Consider the following 12,922-nt stretch of genomic DNA (forward strand, 5'->3'; position numbering starts at 1 on the left):
ACCATTTCGCCCTCCATACGACCTTCATTAAGCTCAAAATTTCTCACAGGGATAATAGAACCATAAAAACTATATTTACACCGTTCATTCCCCTTCACTCATCCACCATTGTCATTGGGAGGGCCAAGAAACACTGGCAGAGCTCTAGAAACCTGCAATTCTCATTAAACCTCTGTAATTCTGCGTTTTCCCGGCAGAATTGCTAATAGACATAATTCACCCGGTTATAGAGTTCAATTACACCGCAGAGAGGTTCTATCACTAGACTCCAGTAGTATTTCAATTGCTACTGAGAGAATTCCCCTTGAATACTCAAAACCTCAACTGTTTCCACAGAAGACTGTCTCCAGACTGTGTTTTCACCATTCCCCCTGTCTATTTGCAATTCTGGTAACTTGAACAGCTATGGAGACCCCTATTGCACTGAACATTAAGCCCATCAATGCACCTCACCAAGAACTAGCATGGAAAGCCCTGGGGGACATGGACTACCAAATGCTGGATTGGTTTCCCATGGGAACCAAGTATAATGTGTTAATGCTGAATGAATTAAGAGCCCAGCACCTCAGTGGGGCAGATATCTTGGGGATTTGGGAATCAAATTTGCCCATATACAACCTTCCCCAAGTCAATCCAATGCCAGAGCTTATTTATAGCTGTCAGGAATGCTATGACCCCAGCCAAAGGGCAGTCATAAGCCCCACAGGCCTAGTCCTGTTCCACATCACCCCAGAGAGCATAAACCAGATGCTGCACTTCAGTACAGCCAAGAAATTGACCCCTCTGTCCATGCAGAATCTGATTAACACAGGGATCAAGCTGTCCAGTGACCAGATTATCAAAATTAACCAACTGTTTGTCACACCAAGCTCAGAAACAGTCAGAACCCCTCCTATTGGGTACCGTTATCTGAATGAGTTGGGCAGAATGCTGGTGGATCTGATTAGCTATGTCCTAGGGTTCAGGGGGCTGGAAGATGTAGATGAAAGTCTAATGGCAATGCTGTCCATGTTTGCCCCTGGTAAGCCTCCAGCTGTGCAGTATGACTATGCAACTTACATAGCAGAGAAAATCCATGATCAGTTCATGAATTTGAAAAGGGAGAGACTGTTCAGGTACTCCTCCTATATATATCATTTATTCCTTTTCTATCAGCCAGCTACCTTCTCTGTTCCTTTGAGGCCACTCAATGCCCAAGGAGGCCCAAGATCAGTTGTTTTCTGGACCTCTGTTTTTCATTTTACCTCAGTATCACCCTATACATACTGTGAGTTTATTGATTTATTTGTTCATCCGGCCCTAACAGTTCTGCAAGGTACTCCTCCTCCTAGATTAACCGATGAAATGAGGAGGATTCTACATTTGAACAAATCTTACAATATTGGCAACTGGTACTTCTACCAGAACCACACAGTCATTAGGATATATGGCTGTGAATTGAACCCATTTAGATTGCCAAGGTATGTCCCCATGAGGCTTTTTGCCTTAGAGTATTTCAGGCAGTTTGGGAACTCAGATTACCTTCACTTTCAGAGTAGAAACAAGAAGTCACAATTGAAGGTAAGAAGCCAGCTAGGTTCCTTCCTGTATAACAAGAAAGAGGAAGGATGGAAAGAGGCACACAGCATGCTAGAAGGCCTCAGATTGCAGACCAGTTTTGAGTGGATTCCTTATGACCCCAATCATACTATCTCCCTCAGGAGAATTAGATACAGACTGGGCAACTATGCACATAAAAGACAACCTGAAATAGAAAAGTATGCCAATGCACTAGATTGGGAAGAGGGTACACTAATAGAACAACTCACTGAGGTAGAATTGCTTGAGAAAGAAGCCAGGAATGTACAAAAAGAAGCTGACTTGGAAACTTGTGGACAGGTGCCCCTCTCCTACAGAAGGCAAATCGGAACAGCTGCTAGATCTTCAGCAGCACAGCAGCAAACCACTGAGAAGACATCCCAGGCAGCAGGCAAAGACAAAGGTAAACAGGTGGAACAGCCACCTGTATTGACAGAGGAACAAGTTGACACCTTGCTACAACAGCAAGAAGAAATGGAACAGCAAGAACTGGGACAGCAACAAGAAAAAGCACAGTCCAGCGAACAGCAGCCCTTGCAGCAGGAAAAGGGGACAGATTTACCTAGTAACACTGAACAGCAGCCTCAAACAGAGGTGCCTCCCAGGACAGACACCAATGTAGACACCTCAGTCCTCCAAACACCACAGAAGGAGGATGTGACTAGAAAAAGGGAGAGAGAGACCCCCCACACCTCATCCTTCATCAGAGGAGAGAAGAGACAAAGACTGAATGACTCCCAAGAGGAGGACATAGCAGTAAGGCAAGCCATGGGCATGGGCCCACCCAGTGGAGAACTTTCGGCCAGCTCATCTCAGCGAGGACATGACATGACTATGGGAGGAGAGGTCAGCTCCTCCGGTCAAACTAGAAAAGGGCAGTCAAGTATAAAACAGCAATTCATTGACATCAAGAGGAGGAGTGATCCAATAAAAGTGCAGCTGTACGATCACTTGTTGAACCTAGCTCCTAGCAACCAGCAGAGACTCATGTCTGCTTTCGATGTGAGCGAAGGCAAAATGATAATGAGCCACTTCATGCCTACAACTTTGCAGCCTCAGTCCACCTCAGACTATCTAAGAACCAACATGGAGGTTCTTGCCAAAGACATACACCCCATGGACAAGATTGAACTACATAAGCAGACTGGTGAAATGGTGTATGCCTCCCTGGCAGATGAGACATTGGAGAATTATAAATTAAAGAGCAGCCTGGACAACACAGCTTCTCAGCTGGAGTTAGAAAGAGCTTCATCACAAGCCAAGGACAATAGGATCAAGTCCTTGGAAGAGGTAATTATAGAGATAGGGCATGATCCTAAAGATGTCAAAGGCATCCAAGAGCTCCTGAAGATAAGGGATGCAGATATGGCAGCCCTAAGAAAGAAAATCAAACTCCCGGCCACCATCCATCCACAAACAGATGAAGTTGCCCAGCAAAGGCAAGAAAAGGATGCTACAGATCTGCTGGTATCCCTATACAAAGAGCTGGTTAGGACTCAAGACCAGCTGGGACAAACTGAAGCTGCAAAGGCAGCACTACAGGAAACACTGAAGCAAAGAGAAGAGGGCCAACCCTCCCAGCCTCCTCCTGTGATAATAAATCTTGAGGAAATCCCTCCAAAGACTACTCCTCCTCCTCAGCAAACAGAAGCTACAGCACCAACTACAGCACCATCCACAGCAGCAACAACTACAACATCAGAACAGGCTGCCAGCTTAGACATGCAAAAGCTGCAAGTTGAGATCCAAGCCATGGAATCTCAAATCAAAGAGCTGGATGAGCTTAAGAAAACCTTGACTAAGGTAAATGAAAGGTTTGACAAGAGCAAACAGAATGAGGCAGCCAAGGACAGAGAGGTAAAATCTTAAGAGAAGAATTGCTGAACTAGAGAAGGAGCTTGCACTAGAAAAGGTGACAGCTGAAATGAAAGCAGTGCTATGGAGCAACATTGGAAGGTCCATTGCCAAACAGTGGCAATATATTGAGACCATGGATGAGCAAATGGTGCTCATCACTAAAGCAAACAAAGAAATACAGAGAGCCAGGGCAAGCCTTGGACACATGCCAGAAGCTGCTACAAGGATAATCAACACTCTGAACTATAAGACTAGCTCTCAATTAGCTGTCATGGGAATCACTAACAGGACAGAAGCAATTGCTGTAGCAAAGAGAGTCATTACATTAAGGAACTTAGTTGGAACATTGGAAAGGAGGACCAGGATATGCAAACTGAAATCAACAGATTCCTGGAGAAATTCGTGGCACTACAGAACAGAGGCCTCCCCAGCATTTTAAGCAGTGTAGGAAGACTGCTCACCCTAGAGAATTACAATAAGAGAATTGATGCCCAGGCAGTAGCAGAGATTGCACAACCGCCCAGCACTTCAGCAGAACCAGGGCCAGCCACGGGCAGAGTATGTATGACAGAGTGGAGAACCTGTTTTTCCTCATGAATGAAGTTGACCATCTGTTTGATACACCACCTAACTTCTTCAAATTTACAGAAGCAGATGAAACTCTGGGTGCAATCCTAGCACACCAGCTGCCCACACAGGATGCCTGGAGAAATTTGACACAGACAGTTTTGTCAGGCCAGAATCAGTAACGCCATTTCTACAGGCAAATAAGCATACATGCGCAGGCACAATTTTGAAGAAAGAGATCTACAGGGAAGAAGTAGAAGCTGAGCCAACTCAGCAGGACCATTAACTCGCCACAAGCAGCAGTCACAATCACAGGTGACAAGTCCAGGATACAGCGTACAAAGCCTTAAAGACAGATCTTCCAGCATTTATTCAGAATATCTCGACCGACTTAGCTGTTCCCAAAGGCTAAAATATCTTCTGACAGAGCATTAAAATGCCTGTACTCTGTAATCAATGCTGCATTAAATTTTGATCTTAATATCTTAAGTAGTTGGTAAGAATGTAAAATCTGAGATAACTCAGAACTCAGATATTTTGTAAATCACCGCAAGTATATATTGACCCTTCACAGCAGTTGAAGGGGTTGTTGCAATTTTCTTTTGAAGAGCTCTTGCTCGTTGTAATATTTTCAGAGAAGTAATACAAAGGAAGAATGGAATTTCCAAGGCTTGGTGTTCTTTGATGTATTGTGGTGAAAGATGAATGTTACAGGATTCCAGGGTGTTGCATAAAACAGCAAGTATTCTCAAATCTCTTTGTTATATGTTTTTGAGTCTTTTGTTCTCTTTTGTTGTTCAAATGCATTACACTTGATAGCCAGGTGAAAGGATAGTCCCAGGATTTAACCATGTTTACCCTGGACTCAAACTGAGCTATTATACATGTTTTCCTCAGATACAGTGACAGAATTGTAATTCTTAATTGCTGCATTTCAAAACTGTGTCTTTTACTGTGACATGCATTCTCAGGGATTCAATTTTTGCCCCTGAGACCTCTGTCTTTCTCCTCTTAAAGTTGTCTGTTGGAAATATATAAACAATAAGTGAAAATTCTTAAATGCTTTCACTGTTCGTGTTACCTGTTTCCAGTCATTTAATCAAAAATCTGTTCTATTAAGCACTCAAATGGCCCTGTAAGTTCCATCTTTTATCTCAAAGTTTCAAACACATATAGCCACAGACTCCATTGCCCAATGGTACTCAACCTCTCTGAAAACTACATCAATAGAATCTAAAAGGAGTTTCATCAACCAAAACATAAGCAAAAAAACAGTACATAATAGCTAGCCTAAAACCCTATCACAAACAGTTACAAATCATAAAGAGAGAGCCCTCTCTGATCACAGTTTGGCTAGAAACAGTGATCCGAAGATTGGTTAGTGGTTACCCCGGCCGTATTCCCTTGGGAGTCATAGGGAACAACCTGGGTGTTAACATAAATGGCGACTCCACTGGGGAATTAAGATTTTTCCAATTACTATCTATTTTCAAAAGCTACCATCAAGCCTGAAACTAGCCAAGAGGCCTTAGGACTGTTTCTGTAAACACAGGGACAGCTTTAGGGAAGAGCTAACTAGGGAATCTTCATCTTAGCTTTGAGAAATATATAGTCATTCCAGAATTCTTACCTAGTCCTTGTACATACAAAACTTTCTGTATAAAGTTCTAAAGAATACTTAGAAGCTGGCTCCCAAAAGAAACCCAAGGCACACTAGGGCAAACCCTGACCCTAATCAACCCATCATCGTCGATAACCCAAATATCATACCAAAGAACATAAGGAGACAGCAAAAGCAGGAGAAGCTTGCTGATTCAGATATAAGTTTAGACCAACCTATCCTCATTCCAACTCCTTGTAAAGTCCTTTTCCGTTCCACACCTAATTCCCTAGCTCATCATCAACACCTCACAGCCCTTCTCTCCCATCTTCACCATCTGCACACACTCCCTCAACCAGTTCCCCACTTATTACCCATCCTCTTAACCCGGTTACACCTGTAATCCCTGTTGTCCCATTTGTTCCTATTAACCCTATAATCCCATAAACATGGCTAACAGATATGCACCTCTGCAGATATACCAGCCAATGCTCCAGCTCTACCCAAGACTACCAAACTAGACTCTCATTTTTTGACTCCCAGGGCCCTTTGACAGCTACCCAGCATGCTAAGAAGATGCAAGATCACTTTGAGACCTTTGAAATAGATGATGACAGTGTTAGGATGAGAATTTTTGTTCAAAGCTTAACTGGGGATGTCAGAACTTGGTTTAGATCCTTAAATGCAAATTCCATTGCAACCCCTGAAGTTCTATACCAGGAATTTACCAACAGATGGGAGAAAAAGAGAGATCCACACCATATACTTGGTGAATATAACACTATTAGAAAGGGGCCCAAGAAACGGTTTTGGAGTATTGTGCTAGGTTCAACAACATATACAATGCTATCCCCCAGAACTTAAGGCCCCCTCCTGATTGGCCCTTTTAAACTTCCCTGATGGTTTTGATTCTGATATGGCCTATCAGTTGAGAGAAAGAGACCCTCCAACCCTTGCAGAAGCCCAAAGAGTTGCAGTCACTGTAGAGGCCAACCTAATTGCCAAAAGAAACAGGGCAAAGCTGGAAAAGAAGGTTGGTTTCAAAGAAGAGCCCTCAGGTTTTGATCAAAAGTTGGATGCAATACTAAACAGCATGAAAAGACTAGGTGAAAGAGTGGAATCAGTTGAAAGAAAGTCATCATGGGAGGCACCACAAAACAATCCTCCTAGAAACCCAAATTTTAGGAGAACACAGAACCCCAATATAGGGAAGACAGGTGCTGACCAAGATATCAGACCCCCTTTTCAAGAAAATTATGCAGAAACTCCTCAGCTAATCAGCTCAATGAAGATCCTGACATCAACTTAATAGGTCTGGATGGTAAAAGCCATGTTTTCTTAACACAAGAAGACCATGAGGAGGATGAAAGCAAAACATTCCAAACACAATCAGGAATCTTTTGACTTTAAACAAGGGTATGATACTGCTGTCTATGAAGTCCATAAACAATACAAATAAGAAGTCGGACTGTAAATGCAAATCAGCTGAGAAGGTAAAGGAGAAACAGCAATCTAAAGAAACCTTAGTCACTGAACCTGATGACAAAACAAGCTTGCCCGCAAAGGAAGTAGTGGTTGAGGAGGTCACTGAACTACTGTCCACACCACAACAGCCCACGGCAACCTCATCCTCCCACCCAAATCCGAACATTACCCCTCAAGTCATGGGCATGAGGGGCAGGTTCCAAAATCAAGATGAAATCCAACAAGAAGATTCGATGAACAGAGAAAGGACTGCTATCCGTGACTCTAAAATTCAGGTGGATAAACCCTTTGACCTAGGAACAGAGATTGGCAAGTTAAAGATAGCAATTCCCCTTTCAGAGCTAGCCAAGCATGACATATATAAGCAACAGATCAAAAAATCCCTTCAGCTCACCAACAACAAAGATGAGGTAAATGTGCTAGATGACACTCCAGAATTACTGTTTGGCCCAGAGGTAGATGGAAAAACAGTAGTCACAGGGGTTTTACCTTTTTATGTCAGCTTGCATGTTCATGATAAAATACTGCATAATGCAATGTTTGACTCAGGTGCCTCTCACAACCTTATGCCAAAAGCTGTCATGGAAAGATTAAACTTGGATATAACAAGACCATACAAAGACCTGTTTTCTTTTGATTCTAGTCAAGTCAAATGCTTGGGCCTAATAAAGGATTTATGTGTGTCCTTGGTTCAATTTCCCAACAAAACCATTTTAATGGATGTTGTTGTTGCTAATATCCCACCCAAATATGGGATGCTCTTATCAAGATCATGGGGAGCCAAGCTCCAAGGCTCCCTGCAATTAGACATGTCATATGCAACCATCTCTGTCTTTGGACAACCAAAGAGACTTTATAGGGAAACACTCATGAAATATATGGTCAGCAGTGAAGAAAAGCCTCAAAATTTTCCAATATATGCTGTCCATTCGGACATAGACTCCTTCATCTTTTCAATGACAGCGCAAGCTTCTCAAACAATGACATTAAACCGAAACACCCATACGAGAACAAAACATTGATCAAACAAGTGGCACCTGCCAAATTTCAATCAGCCCAACAATACCGTTAACCCTCCTCTAGTTGTCAAAGATTGTCAAACAAATGATGAAATTATCCTAGGAGACAAATGGGAAAAGAAACCTCAACTCATGCTCACATTGCCATCCCATGAAAAGAATTTAAAATCTCCTGACCAGCAAGATAGTCTGTGGGTCCTAGAGTTTGATGGCTCAGTTAACAAGTTAGGGGCAGGAGCTGGAGTATGGATACATAACAAACAGAAAGCCTGTGCACAAGGCGGGCTTATAGATTGAACTTTAAATGCACTAACAACATGGCAGAATATGAAGCTCTGCTATTAGGCCTCAAGATTGCAAAATCATTACAAGCACATAGCCTCTCAATCATGGGGGACTCTGATCTAGTAATCCAACAAGTAAAAGGGGATTTTGTCACCAATGACAAAAGATTAAGGTCCTATAGGTCTGCTGTAATTGAAATACTAGAAACTTTCTCCGAGTTTGTTATCACAAAGATTCCAAGGGGCCACAATCTCCATGCTCACAGCTTGGCAACATTTGCCAGCACCTTAAATTCCCACTACAACCCAAATTGTTTCACAGCAGAAGTCAAATATAGGCCTTCTATTCCAAACAATGTCAAAGAGTTGCAAGTATTTGAGAATGATAGGCAAATATAAACAATTTTTTTAACCTTGCAACAAGAGTTTACAGGATTAAATATTGACCTTGAGACAGCAAGTCAATCTCAAATAGTTGATGGAGCAAGTCAATCACATTACAGTTTCAACAGTCTGCCAACAATGTCACCTAGGACAGCAAAACAACTACTCAGTCCAACCATTTTCAACAAAGAAAACATTCAGCAAATTCACCAAATTGACTGTGAAGAGCTGAGCAAAGCTGAAGATGAAATCATACAACTCAAAGACAATCTTCTTCCAGCAGGCCTTACCCCACTAGAGGACATTTTTGACTCAAATGATGTCCCCAGGAAACCAAAGATGCAGCCATTAGATGCAACAATTGAAGAATGTAACATTGGTACCACTGACAAGCCTAAAATAATAAAGCTATCTGCTGCTTTGCCCCCTAATCAAAAACCCAAATATGTTGATCTCTTTAAAGAGTTCCAAGTGTCTTTGCTGGGGTTATGAAGACTTGAAGTCTTATGATACCTCTGTTATCCAGCACACCATTCCCTCAAGCCTAATCAAAAACCATTCAAACAGAAATTGAGAAGAATCAATCCTGTCCTTCTTCCTTATTGAAAAGGAATTACAAAAAATGTTCAAAGCTGGTATCATAGCACCAATCAGGTTTTCTGAGTGGATTTCAAATTTGGTCCCTACAAGAAAGAAAACTGGTGAGATTAGACTTTGTGTAGACTTAAGGAATTTGAACCTAGTGTCACTCAAGACAACTACCCTTACCCAAAATGGACCACATCCTTCAAAGAGTAGTAGGAGCCTCAAGAATATCATTGTTGGATGGCTTCTCAGGTTTCAATCAAATCCTGGTACACCCTGATGATCAAGACAAGACTGCATTTACTACCCATGGGGTACTTTCAAGTATGTGAAGATGCCCTTTGGATTGAAAAATGCAGGGGCAACATTTCAAAGAGCAATGGACATTGCTTTTGCAAAGGAAATTCATGATTTCTTGGTCATTTACTTAGAGATCTTACACCCTTTTCAAAATCTGACCAAGAACACTTGAAACATCTGAGACAAATCTTCATAACATGCAGGAAATATGGTATTTCCTTAAACCCCAAGAAGTCTTTATTTGGCTTAGAAGAAGCGAAACTTCTAGGACACATCATTTCGAAAGATGGCATAAGAATTGATCCAGATAGGATACAAGCTATCCTACAAATGCCTCACCCAAGGAATGTCAAAGAGCTGCAAGGATTCTTGGGAAAAATCAACTTTTTGAGAAGGTTTATCCCAAATTTAGCAGAGTTAATCAGATTATTAAACAATATGCTAAAGAAAGATTCAAAGGTCAAGTGGACTGTTGAAGCAAAACAAGCTTTTGAAAGTATAAAATTGGCCTTGACTCAAACCCCAGTGTTAACTAACCCTCAGTTTGACAGAGACTTCATCATTTTCTCCTTTGCCTCCCAACATACTATTGCTGCTGTTTTATTACAGGATGATGACCAAGGGAATGAAAAGCCCATTGCTTTTTTCAGCAGAGCTCTTAGAGATGCCCCCCTAAAGTACCAAATAATGGAGAAACAAGCCTATGCCTTAATCAAAGCTATCAAAGACTTTAGGATTTACATCCTTTACTCCCATGTTGTGGCTTATGTACCAAGTCCTATTGTCAAAGACATCCTCACACAAGAAAATTAGAGGGAAGAAAGGAAAATGGATTGCAAACATACTTGATTTGACATTGAAATAAAGCCTACAAAGCTGATAAAAGGGCAAGGTTTGGCCAAGTTAATGACAGAAGCAAATTCCAAGCTTTAGATATCAACCAAATGGACAGTGAATCAGAGCTGGCGACTCCAAAGATCAATGTAGCCTTTGAACAATCTCCATGGTACTCTGATATCTGTTATGTGTTACAAAACCTGTGTGCTCCCCATGACTGTCCAGAACTAAGTCTAGGTTCTAAAAATGAAAACATCTAATTTTGTGTGATAGATGAGAATCTACTCTGGAAAAAACATGAAGGTATTTTGCTTGCACTGTCTTCTTGAGAGTGAACTGACAATATCATGCAAGAATTCCATGCTGGAGACTGTGGTGACCATCTGTACTGGAAGTCCACTGTGGACAGTATTAAGGGTGGTTATTACTGGCCCACTATGTTCTCGGTATAAGAAAGAAATTCACAACATCATGCCACAAGTGCCAACTGTTTGAAGGAAAAAGACAGTTGCTGCCACTCCCTTTGAGGCCCATTGCAACAGAGAGACCTTTTCAACAATGGGGCTTGGATTTCATTGGAGAAATTCACCCCTCATCTTCGGGCAACACAGATGGATTCTAACAGCAACAGACTACTTCACCAAGTGGATTGAAGTGCCCCATGCAGACAAGCAAATGATTCAGTAATCATTCAATTTTTGGAGAACAATATACTGGCTAGATTTGGTGCCAGACAAGATAATAACAGACAATGCTGCTGCCTTCAGATCCAAGAAGATGGTGAATTATTGCCATAAATTTCACATTACTTTGGGCCATTCTACAGCTTACTATCCTCAAGGAAATGGTCTTGCTGAATCATCAAACAAAAGCCTGATAAACATCATAAAGAAAGTGCTGGAAGAGACAAAAAAGAACTGGCATAAGAAACTAGTAATGCTTTATGGGCAGACAGATTAACCACCAAAAGATCAATTGGGACCAGCCCATATGAGTTAGTCTATGGATTAGAGGCCAGATTTCCTTCATCACTAGCAGTGCCGGTTATGAAACTCCTACAAGAAAACCAAGCAGAGCCAAATGACATGCAAAGAAGGATTAACCAGATAATTTGTCTACAGCAGACCAGAGAACAAGTTTTCAGCAGAGTGCAGATACTACAAGAGAAACTGAAAAGGGCCTTTGATAGAAGAACTAAAGCTGAAGATTTCAATGTAGGGGACAAAGTTTTAAAGTGGGATGCAAGAAGAGAAGAGAAAGGAAAACATGGAAAGTTTGATTCTTTATGGAAAGGACCATTTGCTGTCCAAGCAGTACAAGGTAATAACACCTACTTCCTAAAAAGTTTGACTGTGACTGAAATGGATGAAGGTCCTGTCAATGGCAGGATGCTGAAGCACTATTTTGACTATTCACTATGATAGAAATTCAGAGGTTCATTGTATATATGCAATTGTACATATTCTTTTTGATTTAAATTATATAAAGAGGTTTTCCCAAATGCTGCACCTAGCAGCAACAGGCAGATAGAATCAGAGGTTCTCCAAGAAAGAAACACACTATTTTGACAGATTATATGCAGCAGATTTTAAAGACAAAGATGGGCAGTCAAGCAACAAGGCAATCTGACCTGCTGTTCTTGGTCTTTCAAAAGAAAAACCATCCCCATGTGGAGCCACTGTTGGATACCTATAGTAATAGGTTTCTATTTCATGATTGGCAAGAGAAAAGCCAAAATATGCTCTGCTTGGTATCCCAAAGATCCCATATTTCCTAGAAAGCAAGAGCTGGGTAAAGTGTTTCAAGTATGAGGACCTTATTCAATTTTTGTGGATGATTCAACAGTTTAATCTGGATCATGCCATGTTTCAATTTTGAGTTGTAGAATAGAGAAAGAGGTTTGTCCAAATGCTTAATCTTGGCAGACAAGTAGTTCAGGTAGAGAAGCAAAGGTTCCCAAAAGTTTAATCTGGGACCTTGGAAGACATAAGGGTAGAAGTAGATAGAGAAAAAGAGGAAAAAGCCAAAGAAAAGAAAAGGCAATTGAGGGTTGCAAGTTCAAGTGCCCCTCCAAGAAGAAACAAAAAATGCTAGGCAAAATAGTTGGGTAGGCAGTTGTGGTTGCAGAAAGAATAAGATCACCATTACACAAGTATCAATAGGTCTCTTGCCAAGGCAATTAATCCTATCAGCAAGCAAAGTGGTGAAGTCCATGAAATTACAGCAAAGAGCATCACTACTTCTTCTTTCCCTCTCTAAGCAATCACTAACACCCCTTTCTAAATTCCCTCCTTCATTCATATTAACTCTAATTCTACTATAACCTCCCTTATCTTACACCACCCTAATATTATTAACACTAGGTGTATAAAACCCAAATCTTATGTATATTCCCTCCTAGGCATAATAGCCGTGTATTTTCAAAA

This window comes from Pinus tabuliformis, chromosome 8 (genome assembly GCF_031772625.1).
Source record: "Pinus tabuliformis cultivar Carrire ecotype Pingquan chromosome 8, CPIR1, whole genome shotgun sequence".
In the NCBI taxonomy this organism is placed as follows: Eukaryota; Viridiplantae; Streptophyta; class Pinopsida; order Pinales; family Pinaceae; genus Pinus; species Pinus tabuliformis.